The 19,523-nt window shown below is 34.7% G+C and overlaps 1 long non-coding RNA gene and 1 pseudogene across 1 annotated transcript; one reads left to right on the plus strand and one right to left on the minus strand.

The window, feature by feature from the left end:
• Nucleotides 1–10,140, plus strand: LOC129278549 (uncharacterized). Its single transcript, XR_008586285.2, has 2 exons — nt 1–102; nt 6,938–10,140. It is a non-coding gene; the product is annotated as an uncharacterized LOC129278549 (long non-coding RNA).
• Nucleotides 10,141–16,302: 6,162 nt separating this feature from the next.
• On the minus strand, nt 16,303–17,916 carry LOC129279546 (uncharacterized; annotated as a pseudogene).
• Nucleotides 17,917–19,523: the final 1,607 nt, after the last annotated feature.

A 19,523-nucleotide genomic window follows, 5' to 3' on the forward strand; every position in this document is an offset into this window, starting at 1 on the left:
CAGCTCTCCTTATTGCAGTTGGTTGTGTGTTATATCCGAATGGGTGGAGTCACATACAGGTTAAAGAGGCATGCGGTGGAACTTCGGCACCGTTCAACTTAGGTAAATCATTATTATTTTCGCTCTTCCCGAGAGTCTGAAATTGGCAACTATATTGACACAAAGAATTGTGTTGATTGAGTTGACATGTTCAAATATCTATGAGTATTTATGAGGAGGTTCAGGTGAGTTCATTGTGTTTGTGTTGTCGAGGTGCACAGTTTTGTCGAGGTGCCGCAGTTTTTATTGCAATATAGGCAAAGTGAAAGTCCATCTTTCTGAGCTTATGAATTTATCAAATGAAATTTTAAAAATAAATCAATTAGGGATAGAAAGAGACAACATTTAAATGGGAGATAGAAATGAATGAAGAAAGAATGGTAGGACTGAAGAGCATACAAGAATAGGAGAGAGGGGAGAGAGAGCGCAATCTGAGTGGTGGAAGAGAGAGAGAAAGGGGGAGAGGGGATGATAAAGAGAGAGAGAGAGAACAGTGGAGGGCAGGAGAAACATGAAGAGAGGGGAGACTGTAATTGATTAAACTAAAACCATGCTGAAATTTCCCAATTTACAATTCATAATGTAGACCCTAGTTATTTTCAGTTTAAAATATGATTTCACGGGTAAGTGGGCACAGTTCAATCCCAAAGCAAGGTATTCATACAGCCTCCCTTTTACATTATTGACATTCTTCCAGTTTCATTCATTTGTCAACTGTCAAAAATATGATTTGTTTTTTCATTTTTCTCCTGAACTATGACCTAACAGTGCCAGAGCCTATAAATATTTAGAGGCCCAAAGAAAGGGGAGCAATTTCAAAGCTAAATATTCCCAGACATGTCTTATTTTTCCATGTAGGCCATCAGTTCAGATATATCATGAACCTACCATGGATATATTAACAGTATTTTTTTTTTAGCTCTGTATTATTAAAAAAAATAAGATTGATCTATTTCAGTTTCATACTTGCATGAATGAGAATATGAATAAATCATGTATTCTACCTTGTGATATCTTGTAAAATATTATTCTTTTTACCATTTCAGAGCTTGTTTTACTCTTTTAAATTATTTTTCAGCTTTTATAAACAAACTTTGCAGCAGGGGGCCATTTCATAAAGCTGTTCGTAAGTTAAGAGCGACTTTAAGAACAACTGGTGATCCCTTCTTGTGGTAAATGATGTTCACCATTATGTGTTCATTGGTGATTAGCGCGTGGGAAAGGTTCACCAGTCGTTCTTTAACTCGCCCTTAACTTACGAACAGCTTTATGAAACGCCCACTAGAATTAACTTCCCCATTCAAGTTTTGTGTCATGACATTCCGTAAGTTGGCTTACACATAAAAAGTGTTGTTTTTGTCGGAATGTGTGCTGAATGTAAATCATGTGGAATGTGCTAATGGGATTTGAGTGCTTCTTTTGCCCGAGGACTTTGACAAATCTAAAGATACTAGTATTTGGCATGAATATTGAGACTGTGAGTGCTCTCTTTGCTGAAACTCAAAGACCTTTGGGGGCATTTCAGGAAATGCTAAGATTTGTTGGGGGGAGATTTCATAAAATATGCATGCCCGAACCCCTATATGATGGGCCTTCCTAAAATGATATGTTTCTGATTTCTGGTTCAATCTGTAATGCTTTCAAATGATCATGACTTACGCAGTTTATGAAGTAAAGTAAGAATCAAGGAAAAGGGGGTCGTACTGTATGTTCAAACAGATGATTATGTAATGTACATATGTAATTGCTCAGCAGCAGTCAGTGCACAGCAAAAACTGTGGTGTTAACCGCTATGTTATAGAGGATCACACCAGTCTCTTTACTCTGGTGTTAAACTTACAGTGTTATTTCAACACCTATGGATGTTATTGCTGTTAATTTTACACCCCGATGTTATGTTCAAACTCTAGGGTGTAATTCTAAAACTTCATCGTGAGGTTCTATAGAATCACCAAGTGGGCCTTGTTTCATAAAACTTGTGACAATAACAAATTTGAAATGACAAACATTCAAAAGCTACTGATATCCTTCAATCTGATTTTCTGATAGTTTATGTGTTACAGAAATCTTTCATAATTGTTATTGTAAAATTTCTTTATGAAATGATACCCTGGAGTTGGTTTTAATACCCCGCTATTTACTATGTGAAAATCATTATTTCTTTCATGAAATGCTCTCCTATTTTTCTGTTTTGGCTAAAGCTCTGCACGACTAGAGAATTGCAACATAGACATCGATATTCAAATATAAAATGAGGTTTATAGGTATGTTTGCCTGAGGCTTGAATCTTGTTTTCTTCCCGATGATTAATTCTAACACCTTCCTACCAGATGTTTCAAATTTAGCTGGGTCAAAAAATAATAAACAATCCAGTTTGTAATCTTCACCTTTTGCTAGTCTCAGACATCTGTTTCATCTGCGCCCTGTAACACAAAGATATAGTTACGATTGTCATTCGTTTCGTTAGAATTTGTCTATGCTATATTTTATATTTTTATAGAACAAGTTTTCCATATGGGTCTTGACAAAGAATGCTAAACTGTTCCACATATCACCGACTACTACTGTCCTATAGATCTACAAACTCTATATCTAATTTAGATGTCTACACTGAACATTTATTATGTGACTTGGTTTAAAAATAAGAATGAGGAGTTACAAATTGTAGTTATTATCTCATTATTTGTTTAATTTCTTCCTACTTTCCTGTGCTAGGGATGGTCGAGGTGTTTATGTGATTTTCATGTACAAAGTCCACATCTAATGAAGATGTTTGCATGATAAGGGTCAACATATGGTAAAAGATAACAGTTTTTCATCTTTCCTCATTGGGGGCTTGAATCCTTATCCTGCTTCTTTATATTGTGTTGTGGGGTCTATGCAGATGTCACCTTGAGATATTTCAAGCTGAAAAAGCAAAGTCCACATCTAATATAGATTTCAATGTGACCGTATTGCACAATGAAGGAGTAGGATCTTCCTTCTTACAACAATATTTTAGCTTCAATATCCCTGATTCCCCTCCCATTTTTTGCTTGTATAATGATTATGAGCATTTGAGGTGCCCCATGACTCTAGATTTCTATTTGACACTACTTTTTTATCATAGTTTAAAACCTCATTTTATGGGTTCTTGATAAACATTTTTGCAGTACTATTCTATCTATAAACTCAATATCTAATGAAGATTTTGTGTAGAAAGTTGCCGGTTAAGGGTCGCAATTGGGACTTGCACACTGATCACATGATCAGCCTTTCCGGTTATTTTTTCTTAAAGTTTTTTTCTATTAGGAACTGTTTTTTATCAAAGAATAAATGTTTCTTTGTTTTACTTTCTTTCAATATACTACATGTAGTTCGCCAATCTATTTCATTTGTATTTTGTACACTCCAAATATATCTTGCTACTGGTATGAGTGCCTGCGAAAAGGTATATTTTTAGCCAGTTGGATCTGCTGCTCAGTATATCAGGAGAACTAGATATTTGATTGGCATGAGCCGTGTGATGATGTGATGAAAGCTCCTACCTACATGTAATCTCATACTATCACAGACTATGTGATGTGACAATTACAAGCCAGTGATTGCCTCAGGCATATCAGACATGTAATTGGAATGTGAACATTAGAGAATGGAAAGAGAAAAGGACGCAGTAGGAAAAATAGGGATTGGAGAAGAGTGGAAGGGGTACTGAAAGAGACAAGTACATTAGAGATTAAGAATTGTTTAAGTGAGAGACAAAGAGACAGAGAGGGAGAGGAGACAAAATAGGATAGATGGAGACAGAGAGATACAAAAAGAGACATAAATATAATGGGAGTGAGAATTGAAAGAGAGAAGGACAGAGATAGAGTAATGAATGGGTGGAGAGTGAAAGGGAGGCTGAAAGAGGATAGCTATTGTTTCGGGAGAGATAAGGGGAAAGAAAGAGATGTATGAAAATTGTATTTAGACTACTTCATTCATGTCATGTGGTGTGCAGCGGGATAGGCAATACTCTCTTTTTTTCTAGGAAATATTTTTTCTTCGCCTTGGGGTGATTGTTGAATATTTAGGGATATTTTGTATTCATGTATGTCAGAGGCTCCTTTTTTTGGAATTTACACATGTGGTAAATGAATATATCATTTATTTCACTAGAATATGATTTTCTAAGTATTCTAGAATACAGTTGTAGCAGGTATAGGGGTGAGGGTATTTTAAGGGTGATTTGGGGTGTTGTGAGGACAAAATTGCCCTCCTGCATGTATATCGTACCCAGTCTAATTTAATGAATATTATTACATTTCTTCTTCATCTTGTTCTTGATACATACATGTAGGAGATATCAATATCACATGTACCAACCTTCTGAATCTACTTTGACTTTCCACACATACCTGCAACAAAGACATTAAGCAGTCCCGCTCTCATTCCAATATGATATTTAATTATCAATCGATTTGTTCATCCTAAAAATTGATCATTAATTCCTCTGTCTCCTGTTTGATTGTCTCTCTGGGAGCCTCAAGTCTTGGTCCTTCCTAAATGGATAAATTAATATCGACCTCCTTCCGCGCTTGTTCGATATATCGGCTGCTGCTACGCATGATTAATGAAGCCCCTTTTTTTTCAACTTTATTTTTGTTAGCGCATTCAGAAATACAGAGATTTGTTCCTATGAATATTAGCAGATAAAGAATTAACATAGTAAACATTGTAAATATGTATACTCTAAATTGGATAGAGGAAGCTATTGCAGATTAATTCATGGTGTAATTAAATCATCTTTGCAAGTAAAAGTTGCATGTGAAAAAATGTTCTGTATCAAATCATCATTGCACTGCAGTTTACAAAATTCAGTTTACCATAGCTATTAACTGCTGATCAGTTTTATAATCCATGGTTACAGGATTGTCAGTATTTTCCAAGTTGTTTATTTTTTGCTTAAATGATATGTGAATTTCCATAACAAAACTGCACCCTGTGGACATAGTAATGTTATTACTTTTCAGAATAATTCATTTTAAGGATCACAGAGTATAACAATTTCCCCCAGAGCAATCACCATAATGATGCCTAAGTATACATTGAGCTAAGTATTTCAACTAGATCAAGATGTTTTCCCAACATTTATCTCAGCTTTGATGTTTTGAGGGTTTTTTATTTATTCGTACAAGTTAACTTGAAGTACTACATATAATGATATGCGAAGATATTCACAAGCGGCGATCCGGTAATCCATCTTTCGTTCCTGCATACATTGCCTCTAACCAACCTCTATCTCATCCTCATCTTAATTTAGCGATTAAAGCAATCAGTCCTTTTTGCAGTCTCCAACTTACCCATTCAGATCAGTAAATTCTTCCATATACCAAAACAGAGAGATGATACAAATAAGATCTTTTTTTCTATGTGAATAATCTATCTTGTTGAGTGAAACAAAAGTCGGGCTAATTCTGTTGATTAATTCTGTAAATTAGATTGTCAGAGGCCAAAATGTCTTTATTGTAAATCACCTCTTGAACATGAGAATGATACCGAGTGTCTCCACTTGTGGGGCTCCATTCATACAAGAAAATCAATACCCTTGCTTTGGAGGAGTATCCATCCCGTGATCAATGAAAATATGATAGGGGTCATGACATTATACATATAATGCAGTATTGCATGGCAGCATTTAACATGCTTTAACAGGTCATCAGTGATTATTTTGTGTAAAGGTGTTTTGTTTTGTTTATTTTTTCATCTAGTATATATTTTTAAAATATATGAAGTTTTGTCCACATAGCAAGGAGAATAAGATTATTTAAAACAAAGAAAATATACTTGTTAGGCTTTTGAAATAAAACTTTAATATTTGCAAGCATTTCTATTTTTTAAAATCAAATATTTCACTTCAAACCATGGAAAGATGCTGTTATCTTTGCTAAAGTTCTTTCCAAATTTGAAAAAAAAAATGCTGAACATCATATTTAGTGGAATTGATTAATGAAAATGAATTTCCTTGAATTATTCTCTGAATCCATTAATGTACCATGAGCTGCACTGGGTCTACATGACTAGAGTGAATAATATGAATGTGACTTTATATAAGACGGTTTGAGCAATGAATTCATATATGCTTGCCAGGAGGCTCGTAGCCACTTCACCCACCACTCTGTATTTTTAATTGCCTGCTGGGTTGACATTTGAATGGTAGGTAATATTGTCAAGGAGCTGTTGGGACCCCCAGTAAAGTGCTCTTTAAAGTAAAGTGAGGGTTCTTATCAGGATGTGTAGTATTGCATTGGCCTCAGTCGGGAGGGGATTATTCAGTTTTAAGATCAGGTTCAGATTGTTACATACTCAAGGACTGAATGTCAAGAATTGATTAATTTCACCTCAGAGCCACAGACAAAGAGAATGATAGATGAGATAGTAAGAGTGAAAGAAGTAGAGAGGTAGTAAAGGAGAGAAAAACAGGTGAGGAGACTGACAGGCCGGTAGATAGAGGACAGGAGGAAATAAAGAAGGGAAGTCCTGGGGAAAGAGAGAGAAAGATAAACAGGCAGATGAGATAGTAAAATTCTTACCTGACCAAATACTTGGTAAGATTTCATCCCAGTTTGGATAGAATACCAACCCTGGTGATTTGTGCAATATGGTTTCTAGACATTCGCTCCGCTGACAATTGCTCAGCTGTTAATACCATACACTATAGGAATGAACAACTTTAACCCCGGGTTTAACTTTATGCCCCATCCTAAACCTAGCATAAAACCCTATTGCAAACCTAACCCTATATGTATATCTGAGACAAAATAAATCCTGGAGCAATTGTCGCTGGAGAAGATGCCAAGTCACCATGCATTACGTTGTCATTATGTAACATGTAGACTAATTACTTTGTATTCTCTTTTGTTTTACTCAACTTCAGGTGAATGTACATTAGATTGGGCGTTCTATTTGACCGCAAGCAGCTGTGGGGCTCTCTTATTGGCTTCTCTCCTGTCCATCCGAGCTGGGGCAACCAAAATGAACCATTATGGAATCTGACAATGACCCTTGACCTTTTGACATTGGAGTGCAAAGGTCACATACGAAACACCTCCGAAAATGGAACATGATTTGGATCAGGATCGAAGTCTGCAGCTACTTTTTGTAGAGCAACGTTTCCATGTCACAACGTAAATCTTCAAATGGTGCCTCCTAGCTGCCACTGTGAGACAAGTCCATGACGAAATACAACTCACTGACGCCATAACCCCCCAAAAACGGAGATGCACGACTCTGCTAGCTAGGTGCTGAATCGCTGCGCACCAAAGATGGAAGATTGAAGAACAGATGATATGGGTAATGATATATCTGCAAAGCACTAGGAAACCATCTTTGCATTGTAAGCAGAATATAATCATTAATATCATTTACATGATAGATATAGTTTACAACCTTCCAATGCATCAATGCGACTAGATACAATTGTTAAATGTACTAGTATTCAAGTTGATTCAAATGTGTCTTTTCTCTCTTAGCTGTCAGTGTGACAGAGAAAGGAATTGCCACAGTACCAAAGCAAAGTTATTCATTCTCTCTGAAGAGAAATTCACTATGCATTCACTTGTGGTATTTAATAGTAGCTGCAGTAGTATCACATTGGTGTTAGCTGTCATAATCAGTTATCATAATTCATCAAAATTCCATATTCCTTTCACTTTGTACACTCTTAAATTTGACTCTGAATGGCACAGCTATAGGATTCATCTCTGTTCCAAGTCAAATTAACTTGGAAGCAATGCACTTGACTCAAAACAGAGTCGACTCCCGGTTTAATAGTGCCATGTTTACTCAAATTTGACTCCTCGGAAGTAACAGTAATCATTTGAATTATGCTGTCCAGACTGTTCATTGAAAGTAACGCTGATTGCACTTTCGCAGTTTCAATTTGTTGATTGTCAGCAACCTTCAACAAAGATAATTAATGTACTTTAAAGTTCATTCATGGTCTATTGTATATTGGCTTTGATATGAGATGGATGCTTGAGTATATTTACAGGCACCTTGATGAGTTATGAACTGAATTAGGATAGATTCCTATTCTGATCTCCCTGTCAAACTGAGTTATGATTTTTTTTTCACTGCCTCATTTCACTCAAAGAAAGAAAATCAAACAGAATATCTGTAGATTTCACTACTAATCTAGATTGTAATAGCGTAGGGGACGAAGTGATTGCACTTGCAGTTCAGTGTTATGAAGATAAAGTTTATCTCCATTATACAGATATGTTTAACATATCTGTATTATAGACAGAGAAGTTTGCTCTCAAAATTGACATTTTGGAAATGATACTGAATAATTTTTTGAAAACTTCTCATTGTCTGCAGCAGGCAATATTTAACAATTTCCTTTCAGACAATGAATGTCTTTTCACTAAATCTATTATAGGTGTTTAAAAAGGGACAAAAAGAACTTGTATCATCAAATATTTCAATTAAGTTGATATACATCATGTCAGAATGGTTGTAGGCTAAGCAATGAAACATTTATGCATTTTGTTAAGTGAACTTTTGTCTTCATGTGAACTGGTTGTATGCAAGATTGATTGCATTTTCACCAGAAAGATCAGCACCTAATGTGCTTTTTAGATAGGTGCCATTTATAACATCACAATCTCTTTGAAATGCTAGATGTTTTAGGGCATCTATTTCCCCATCTTGTATGGTATTAACCTGTTTTATTTGAATTTCCTCTTTTAACCATCTTAGAACACTTTTTAACCAAATATTGTAAAATAACAAATATATATGAATTTATATTCTGAATGTTATAATAATTAGTTATTTTTACTATATGCCCTATATTTTTGTAACCACTCTTCTTGTTGAAATAAAACAATAGGCATTGAGAAAATTAGATTTGTCAGAGATATTGAAGATGAAATCTTCCTTAATTTAAGTACTTTTTTACCAAAATATATTTCACTCAAAGTGAAAAATATTCATTGTGTAAACAGCAATAAATAGAAAAAAATATAGGGTTTCGATGATAGAAATGTAACATTATATTATCATCTCCTATATAACCACTGGTTTTACTACTTGGTAAAACTTACGAAGTAGTACAATGATGGCATTTTAAAGTTAGCATGATTTCATTATGTGAATGAATAGAGACTATGTCATGTATTTAGTTCATAAATACACAACAATTTTTAATTCTGAGATTACCCAAGATTAACCACTATCGATGAGTCTGTGTGTAAGTGGAATTAACGCTTGAGATGAGAGTGAAAAATTGGCAACCAATTCCATGATTTGTGTATATGAATATCATTTCATTTATACCACTTTATGATTTGTATTTGTTTTCTTTATTTTGAAGCTGTATGAATAGTAATGTTTTTTTGTATTTTAGCCATAATGTATACTTCTGCCTCAAATTGTAATCTCTTACCCTGTAAATGTATATGATTTTATTCTCTCCTAATTATTTGTTGAATTATAAGATTCCTTATGGTTGAAATAAAATATATCTTCATTAAGTTCATCAACACAACTCGATATGCTATAAATGTAAAATAATGAGCTATTAAAAGTAGGGTTATAATATGAAGTTAAGTTTATTGGTTAATATTACAGGGTTCTTTTTCAATCCTGTGTTGTATTTTTAGTAAATATTGCTTATGAAAGAAAAACGCCCAGTAAGAAAAACAAAATCTTGCAGACATTTTCAAGATATCTGTGAATGAAACAGCTAATTTCTCTGCTGGAGAGAATAATTGTAACACATTTAGTACAGGTATGGAATAAAGTAAAATAAGTTATTGAGATGGTGTTTCCTGTCCCTTTTACATCTTTACTTTATCATTATGAAGCACCAAGTTATGATTTTCAGATGCAATTTTGTACAGGGCTTCAAAATTTTCAACATATAACAGACACATGCAACAACAGGGGACCGTAGAGTTGAGACTTTAAAAAGTTAATAACAAATGTGTTTAATGAATGAGGTGGATCCATGCCAGTTGATATAAGAGATCCCTGGAAATGATGGCCATCTTCAAGCATGTTTACAAAGGAACAGGAGGTCTTATGTCAACATCCAACAAGATTGCAGATGAATTAAATGATGTCTAAACAATGCTATGGAAGACATATTGCTTTCTTACTGAAATTTTAAGTCATTCAGACATGTAAAATATAGTGATGTGTATGGGGGATTCATCTTTTCTTTAGAAAATGAAATATTCTTAGATTCTGATCATTCTCTCTATCTCTCCCTCTCTCTCTCTCTCTGTCCCGGGGGGGGGGGGGGGGGCCACTTACATTGACGAGTGGATACCATGCGCGACCAAAAAAACACGTAAAAAGGATGTCTTTTTCAAGATAGGGCACGTTACGTACGTAACGTGATAAGGGTGTCAAAAACACAAAAATGATGAAAAAAGGGTATCTATTTCGCTAGGAAAGCTACGTGTTAAGGGTCAAATTTGCGGGGATGATAAAAGTAAAACAAAATTAAAATGATTTATAAAGGATGTCCTTTTGGCCCCAAGTACACTACGTGTTTATAGTCCGATTTGCGCGAGGTGTGGAAGCTGGGGCCGTACTAAACCAAATGGTGTAGTGTAACTGTAAACTGTACAGGTAAAACCGCGACGACCGACGGACCCGTGACAAAACAATGAAATATCGCGCTGTACTTGTTTAGGGGTTCATTTCAGGGAATACTTGCCAAGAGTATCGTTTTGTTTCCAATACAGGGGTGCATTTTCAGAATATGGAAAATACGTGTTTAGGGTGCTTTTCGAGACCCCTTGGTCGCGCATGGTATCCACTCGTCAATGGAAGTGGCCCCCCCGGGCTCTCTGTCTGTTTGTAATTTAGTAACACACATCACTCTCATCATCATCATCGCCTAAACCGTTATGATTATTGTCATTTGGTAAATATAGTGATCATGGTAATTTTTTTCTTCTGAAATTTAGATTTCTTTGTCAGATAGAATGAGACAATACATCATATACATCTGTTACGTACAGTCCTCTTTTCAGAGTAGCTCTCTTTGCACATGTAATTCTTTATCATCAGTACCAGCAGCAGCATAAACATTGCCATCATACATGCATGCCATCTTATCTATATCTTCCTTCACTTTGTTTTTATCTTTCCTCCATTCCATTCCGCAATTCATGCTCGTTCAACAGACAAGGGCGCTTGCTAGTCGCAATGATGAGTACCAAAATGCATAAACAATGATATCAATGTCATATGCCAGTGACAACCAACCCGGTGAGGCAGGCGGCTGCCGTCTGAAGCGGCGTGACACTGTATCCCGCGATGTGATAAACTTGGCTTTCTGAATGAATAAGCAGCATCTGTGGTGAGGAGTTGGTATTAAAGGCAGTCTTGAATTCTGTTATACTTTCCAATATTTCAGATTCAAGAACAAGTCCCAATTATATTGTAAGTACAATTTATGGCTTCCAACCCAGTAAATAAGATCGCATTGATCAATCTATCCGATAAGTCGGAAAATTGTGCTTGCATTTGATTTGCTATGTATGATTTTTTTCGAGTTGCCTCTTGATTGCAACTATTTTTAAAACAGACCTCTTAACTGGTAGAAGAAAGAGTATAATGATATCTTGTGTATAGTTGGATAGAGAAGAGTAATAAAATGTGAATTATTAGAAAGTTTACTTGGATTTGTAACACAAGCCATAGGACACATTTGCAAATTACATTTAGGGGAAAACTGAGGTCTGTTTTTGAATGAATCAAGTAATAATGACAAGTGATATCCTTCATCTTCTAAAAAAAGTAATTTACATAACTAATCAGCATTTATTGCAAATTGAAATTTTAATTATTTGGATTTTTTAAAATTGAAATTATCATAATTTCAGATCTGAAAGTGACCTTTAACACATCATTTGTTAACCCTGTGACAAGAATACTCTTCAATTTTCATGTGTCATAGAGCAATTCCCAGAGATAGCAGTTCCATGTTTTCTTAAAATTGATTATCATGGCATTAGTCATCTTCTTTAATCATTCTTAAATCTAATAGAATTTTTACATTATGTTTGGTCAATCACATATTAAACTTATAATGGACCTCCATTTTACATTTTACCTCAATACAACAGCTTTGATATTATACATCACATCAAATATACACAAGATATACAAGGCTTGGATTTTCATTAAGCATTAGAATCAAACTAATTTCACATTCTTTTGTGTATGTGTCTGTTGTAGAAAACTTGATCAAATATCTGTTCATAATCATGCAAGATCCAATGTATGGAACACTTTATACAAAGAAATGTGATGTTTAGTTTACATTTTAGTAAAATGTTTCTGCCAATATATGCATACATACTGTACAGTAAATTGCTGGTCCAAAGCTGAAGAAGCAAGAATAGTTCATTTAATGAATGATGTATGTTGTTTTTGGACTGTATATTGCACCATGCATTATCATAGTAGCCTTCCTTCATACACATTTTCAACAATTATCTCAAATGAGTGTTATACTTTATAAATATATGATATTTATATACTACGCACTGTGATTTAAATAAACAAGTATTTTTTCACTTCTCAGTTGTGACAGATGACAGTAATTCTTGAATGATCAATATTCATTCAACGCAACAAATATAGAAAATGTATTTTTATATCAATAGTAATCCTAGAATGAATAGTACTACTAATAATAATACAATGTCTAGTAAGTTATACCAAAATGTCTTACAAATAAAGTCATACGTGGAATTCAGAATTTCACAGAAAACAAACATTTTTCAAGCAAAAAAATTAACATATGAAGTCAAAGCAAAGCCTAGTTAAAAAAAAAAAACTCTGCATGAGTGAAAAATCTGCCGCTCAAATCTGTTTGCTCTGTTTAGCATGTGTTTTGCCAATCTCTGTCTGCATGGAAATATGCATTTTTTCCTGGAGTTTTTGTAATATTTTCACTTTTTACAAAATCTAGAAAATGGAAGATGGGCCTCTTGAGTGAGCTGTTAGTATGGTTATCACCAAATGAACTAGAGGGGGCAGTGTTGCCTTTTTAAAGTTGTGGTGGATTGAAGTCTTCTTATCACTCACTGCCTAGAAACCTGTTCTGTTGTCAAACCTATTTGTAACTTGAACCTCAATTGATAAACTAAACAGCATTTTTAGATTCCGTGCAGTATTTATAACAGTAACTTGAGCATGATCGACAAACTGGTAAATTGTTATTTTGGATAAATAGCTTTTTGAATTGCTTATATTTTTGCAAATATATCAGCAATGGTGAAGTTTTTATTGAATATTGGGGTTATAAGGTGTTTGTTTCACTACAACATGTTATTATAGCAACCCCCCCCCAATGGAAATTCCATCCAACCCATTATTCAAAATTTTGTTTTTGTGGAAGTCATATTTTGCAGGAGCACTAGCAACAGTATATAATAGATGGAATTAATGTGTAAATGTACAACTAGGAACTTGTATTGCTTTTATTAAATTGAAATGACATTTATATGGAATTAAGCAGAATTGAATTACATAAACATATGAAAATGATATATTCTTTATCATGTTAATATGCTAGGATTACAAATTAAGTGAGCCTGGACCGGCAAAAGTTTAATGATAAAGATGTATCTATTGGTGTTGGTATTTACATTTTTTCTTCAATTATGACTGTATGATATGATAATTTTAAGAGTTTGTAAACCTAAAACTGCATTTTTGCTTCATCGTATATCTGAGTGTTTTTAACATGCCTAATTTTATTATTATTGTTATAACAATGGAGTTTGGAGCATGGTTGACAATTTTAAAGAGAAATGTTGTATAACAGGTAATGTGGTTGTTGATTTTTAAGCCATAAAAGTAATTAAACAGTATGATTTGCCTGCAGTAGTAATGTGTATTATTTTCTTGATTATAATTTCTTAAAGTACGTGTACTCCCTTTCACAAAAGGCTCATACCTGTTTTCCGTTTTTTTCCATAATAGGTGTAGCAGAAAAAAGTAGGAAACACAACTTTCATATGTTTTCCTAAGTAAAATAGTAATCAATGAAAATAAAGATCATGACATAGGCCTATCTACAATGTAATTCAGGTATGTTATACAATTATGTATATATAATATATGATGTAATTTTGTTATTTTTGTTATAAATGATAATTGAATAAAATATTATCTAAACATATACTAACATTTTGATTTAATCCATTAATCTTCTGCAATGTCATTAAAAGCTGATATGTATACATGCAATATACAGAAAAATCAAATAGGCCCTTTAGTTGAGTATATGTAATATGGATTATTGATAAGTTTTACGTTCAAGTTACATAAGTTTCCCTTTTATTGATACACCATATTTTGTCCATATTTATTGTTTGAATTAGTTGTGTATATTTCAGTGAATAGTTGCTCTTTTGTTTTGTATTGGATAATGTATACAAAATTATTATTTATTGAATTTTAATATTTGATATATTATGTGTGGTGGCTTATTGTATTATCTACTGTATGTGTGCTGTATTATTTTGTTAATGTGTAGCAATTGTATTTGTTTATTCATTCTAAATGAGTGTGTATATTATTTGTGAATTATTAGTTTTATCGAAATAGTAATCTATTGATCATTTGAATGCCATGTAACTGTATATTTTCCCTTTTTATATCAGTAATCATGATGATAAACTAATAAATGCTAGCCATTTCATATTAAATCTTTTGAGGATTAAATTTCTTTTTGTTATGTCTTGTGCATTGTTGCTTTGTTTGCAGTGTTTGAAAGGAGAAGTTCACCCTGATCAAAAGTTAAAGAAAAAAAGTGTTGTAGAAGGTTTGGTAAAATTCGTCAAGGAATGAAATTTTAAAGTTTTGATTGTGACGTGACAGGTAAACAGCTCCTCCATCACGGCCCTGGGAACGATTTTGTTGCTGGGGGTGCTAATGTTAATTTGAAAAGCAAAAAAAAAAAGGGGGGGGGGTTCATTACAAATATAGGTCATTTCAGTTTACATTTTTACACATCTTCCAGAATACCTGGGGTGCTACCTATGGAGAATAATACACGCAGCACCCCTGCTTTCAGGGTCATGAAGCAAGATGTAAGCAAGCAGTTGATATGATTGAAGAAAGTTCTTTTGATTAAAGGGGGAGTGAACTGTGTGTGGTCTCTCATTGACTGTGTATTTCCGATAACTACTTTTACTACAGAGAATAAATTGACGTATAATCATGATAATTGTATTTGTATAGAGAAACTAAAATGTTTTTGAGAGGAAAAGTAACTGTTTTGCTACTTGGTAACATAATTATTGCGGTGTAAATGTATTGAGTAGTTAGTTCGCATGTTATCATTCAAGTGGGTCTATATTGCTAGACTACACTAGCATTATGGGTCAGGAAACTGGCCAGGTATGAGTAGTTGAGGACTCGAGATGGCGCTATTGGTTCGTATCTGCTTTAAAGGTCCAAAGCAGGAACAAAATAAGAAGGGTTGCCAAATAAGTTCTGATATATTTTCGCACATTTATTACATATAATATATATATGTATCAATATATATAAAGATTGGTAATATAAAGTAGTACATAAACAACTAAGGATTTATATAAATGAAATCTGACTAGCATGGTCTGTATAATAAGAATAAATAGATGGACTTTAAAATAAAGACAATATTGGCCTTGTGAGGGAAGATCTAAAATAAATGATTTTGGAGGCTACTTATTATCAAAGCATATGTAAATGCTCAAGTGCCAAAAATAAGGGGTGAAGGAAAAGGATGATAAGCAATACAAGTATGAAGTAATCAACTTTGGTACATAGCTGCTTTATTAGACTTATTTTTAAGTAAGTATTGTTTTAATTTTCTTTTAAAGAGGGAAAGTGAGTTGCATGAGCGAACAAACTTAATTAGAATTACATAGGGAAGCTAAAACGTTTAGCTATTTGCCAAAGCTTTCTTGTACTCTCCATAAACATGATAAAGAAACAAAATAAACTACTCCTACATGATTGTACTGTGGTACTGAATAGCACTATTAATTTGAAATGCTTCTACTAATCTTACTTTGCAATATGATATACATAAGTAGAAAATCCTTAGAGTAGTTTGTAGAAGGGACACTCTCTATGGCTTGATACGAAGGTTGTATAGCTTCTCGTAGGCTGGAAGAGCATGTTTAATCATCTCTTCAATGGCGGATGGCAGTTTCATATCTTTGGTAAGATCCGGTGCATTACCAAACCCTTGTCCTTTCAAAGCATTTGATAACATTAAACTTTTATTCGTCTCAGGACGCGCGAAGATCCCGACATCGGTGCAGTGCCAGTTTAGCTGGTCGGCATCAACGCTCTCCCATTTCAGCATCTTTGGTGTGTATTCAATACCCGTGGCTTGACAGTATTTCAAAAGTAGCTTCTCTGGTTGATTGACGAGGTCATCAGCATCGATAATGGGGGGTGCACCCTGGTCGAGCTCGGTCTGAACGTGACGGTAAAACTGCTCCAATATATGATATACACCCTTGTGCCTTTTAATCAGATTGGCATTGTCTTGTGATATTTTTCTCGCTTGATTGCTGCGATAAAGAGAACGAAAAGTTTTACCTGGATGGCGAATAATAAAAGAATGTTTGTAGCCCGATTTGACGACATTGAAATCATCCTTGATACCTTCAACCATGTCCTTGACGAAGAGAATCCTTGATACGGGAAAGTCGGATCCCAATAACTTGTTAACATAGTTATACGTATATTTTTCGTTGGTCAGCTCCGTACCTACAAGGTTTTAAAAGAGAAATAATAGGAACAAAACGTTTATCACTAATATATTACAATAAAAGTGCTGAAGTGCTGATATTGAAATGGGGGAAACACACCCCTACAGACCCATTATTGTAATTTATAATCGGGGCCTCACTTGTCATTAATTCCCAAAGTGGGGACGTTTGTTTGCAATACACTTCTTTAATTTCATCCACTATAGGGCTCATTTATTTGTGAACGTACATGAGCACATTTTGTGCTATCCGGGGATGCTTCCTACAGCCCCATGCACGCACAATTTTTTGTTCAATTGAACGAATGGAAACCTTTTCCAAATCATCACGTGAAACGTTTCAAATGAGATGTAGAAGTGATTGGCTGAAGTGATTGGCTTGAAAAGGGGACGTCTCGGGCTGCAGGACGTCTCCGGTTGATGTCCCCAGAGATAGGTTATTATAAACTCATCCTCACATAATTTTAAACGCACTCATGTCGCCTACATGTCACTCCCATAAAAGCATATATTATTTTTTACAGCCACAGTTCACTTTTAGCATAAATCACGGCACGAAGATGCTATTTAATTTCTTTTAGCTTCAATATCTTTTATGAAACTGACAATAATTTGTTTCCCATTTGCTATGTTTTTGTGTACGAGAATGGTCTTCACCCTGTAATGGCAGCGTCGTTTCGTTCAACTTTCATTTCTCTATAAGGATATAAAGCCTTGATACGCATCCCCTAAAGTGACATGACAGTTTTTCATCCTAACTCGTTTCTTCGAGCAAGTTACAAACCAGTTCCCTCGACTTATATAACTAATTGTCTCGACTAACTCATTCCCATGTCGAGGGAAGGAGTTATAGTAAATCGTGCGAACAAGTTTGGAAAAAAAATCATGTCATCCCAGGGGCTTCGTAAAGACCTACCATCAAATGGCAATTCACCGATCCTCTCTGCTCCATCGGGGCCAAAGAAATAACAGGAAAAGTAGGGTTCCCAGAAGACCTCTATATCACCCCGAGCCATCATCGACCTCGCAAACGCAGTCGACACCGACCTCGGTGTGCTCCACAACATGATCCTAACAGGTCCTGATAGTTGATCAGATGACATCGACATGACAAGATTATATCCTGGGACACGGGTAAAAAATAGACCTTAGGCATGTGACGTCATAAGCTTATAGCGCCCTCCCTCAGAGGATATAGGAATACGCATAAACGGAATGAAAAGATGCGGCAGGTGAAGATCATCAATCTATGTACGGTAATAGTTTCATCCTATAATATGGTGGCACAATGACGTGAATGCATGATGTCTATGACTCTCACCAGTCTCACGTACAATTACTATACAGCTACGGAAAGTCAGTGTAACGGCCTAATATGAAGATTTTATTGCAGGAAGCCTATAAGTAAACGTCCAGACTAATTTTCCGAGGTTCATGACTTCATAAAAAATCATGATAATAGGCTATTTTTAATGATTCATAACATCTCATTTTTGTTCTCTTCTATCAGGGGCCATGTTGCCGGTGCTGAGGGTGTTTCAGCTCCCCTCCTACTACCCCACCCCCTTCTCCACTGTCAGTACAAGCGCGAATGGAATTTACAGACCTGGACATTTATTTTCCATTCCTATTCCTCCTCTTTTTTTTTCAATTTACTGTTGTTTTTATTGTTATCCCCCTTTTATTTATTTCTCCCTGTTCTGTTCTCCGATTTCCCCCCTTTTCAAACAACCGATAATTGTTGTTAGTACAAGTTTGTAATGATAAAAAATTCCACCCCCACCCTCTCTCTCTCTCTAACTCTTCTTTTCGTTCTTTGTTAAGGGAAATTTAACTATTTTTAGGCTCCATAGGCCTATTCATCTATCATTTGTGTTATCTTCCTGTAAATTGATTAAATTGTAAACTGACGACTTCCTAATATTGATCATTTGGTCCATATACATTGTTTGCCTTCCGTTTAGGTACAAGTGGCCATTGTTTGCTTATAGCATTTCATTTACCAACGTGATGCATGTGAACATGAACCCATGTATTTGTAGGTTTATGGTACGATAGTAGGTCAATATTCAGCGAACTCTCTAACCCTCAAACTTGATAACTTGTATTCCAGCGGGTATTGTATTAAGTTATATTCTTTCTCTATTTTAAATTTCTGAACGTCTGGCTATACTGTATAGAAAGTCCTATTTTTTAGGTCTGGTGTGGCGAGACTTGGGATCGTACCCACGATTGTCCATCTAGGACAGCACCATATCAACAAATAAGGGAAGCTATTCCACCATCTACAAATTATTTGTTATTGAAGTTTATATGCGTGTCATTACTGATTAACTTCAAGGGATATTATTGTTAATCAAGTGAAGTGATTACTTCGTCATCGGATCACGAAACGCAGAAAAAAAGATGACGAGACGTGCTGAAGGTAAGTTTTAAATATTTGATAAATTATACCACGCAAGAATATTAAAGACCTTCGCAATGATAGAAAATAGGTAATAAATTTGTTATGTAACTTGGGTGTTGTAACATGTTTAAAAGAAGGTAACCGAAGTTCATGAAAGGTCGGCTATATCAAGAGCACATAATTTATTCTTAGAATTCTATAGTACAGAGCAATGTAATTCATCTGCTTGTATCATCATTGTCATAGAGGTAGATAGATAGATAAGATAGATAAGATAGATAAGATAGATAAGATAGATAAGATAGATAA

The sequence above is a fragment of the Lytechinus pictus genome, chromosome 16 (genome assembly GCF_037042905.1).
Source record: "Lytechinus pictus isolate F3 Inbred chromosome 16, Lp3.0, whole genome shotgun sequence".
NCBI classification, from domain to species: Eukaryota; Metazoa; Echinodermata; class Echinoidea; order Temnopleuroida; family Toxopneustidae; genus Lytechinus; species Lytechinus pictus.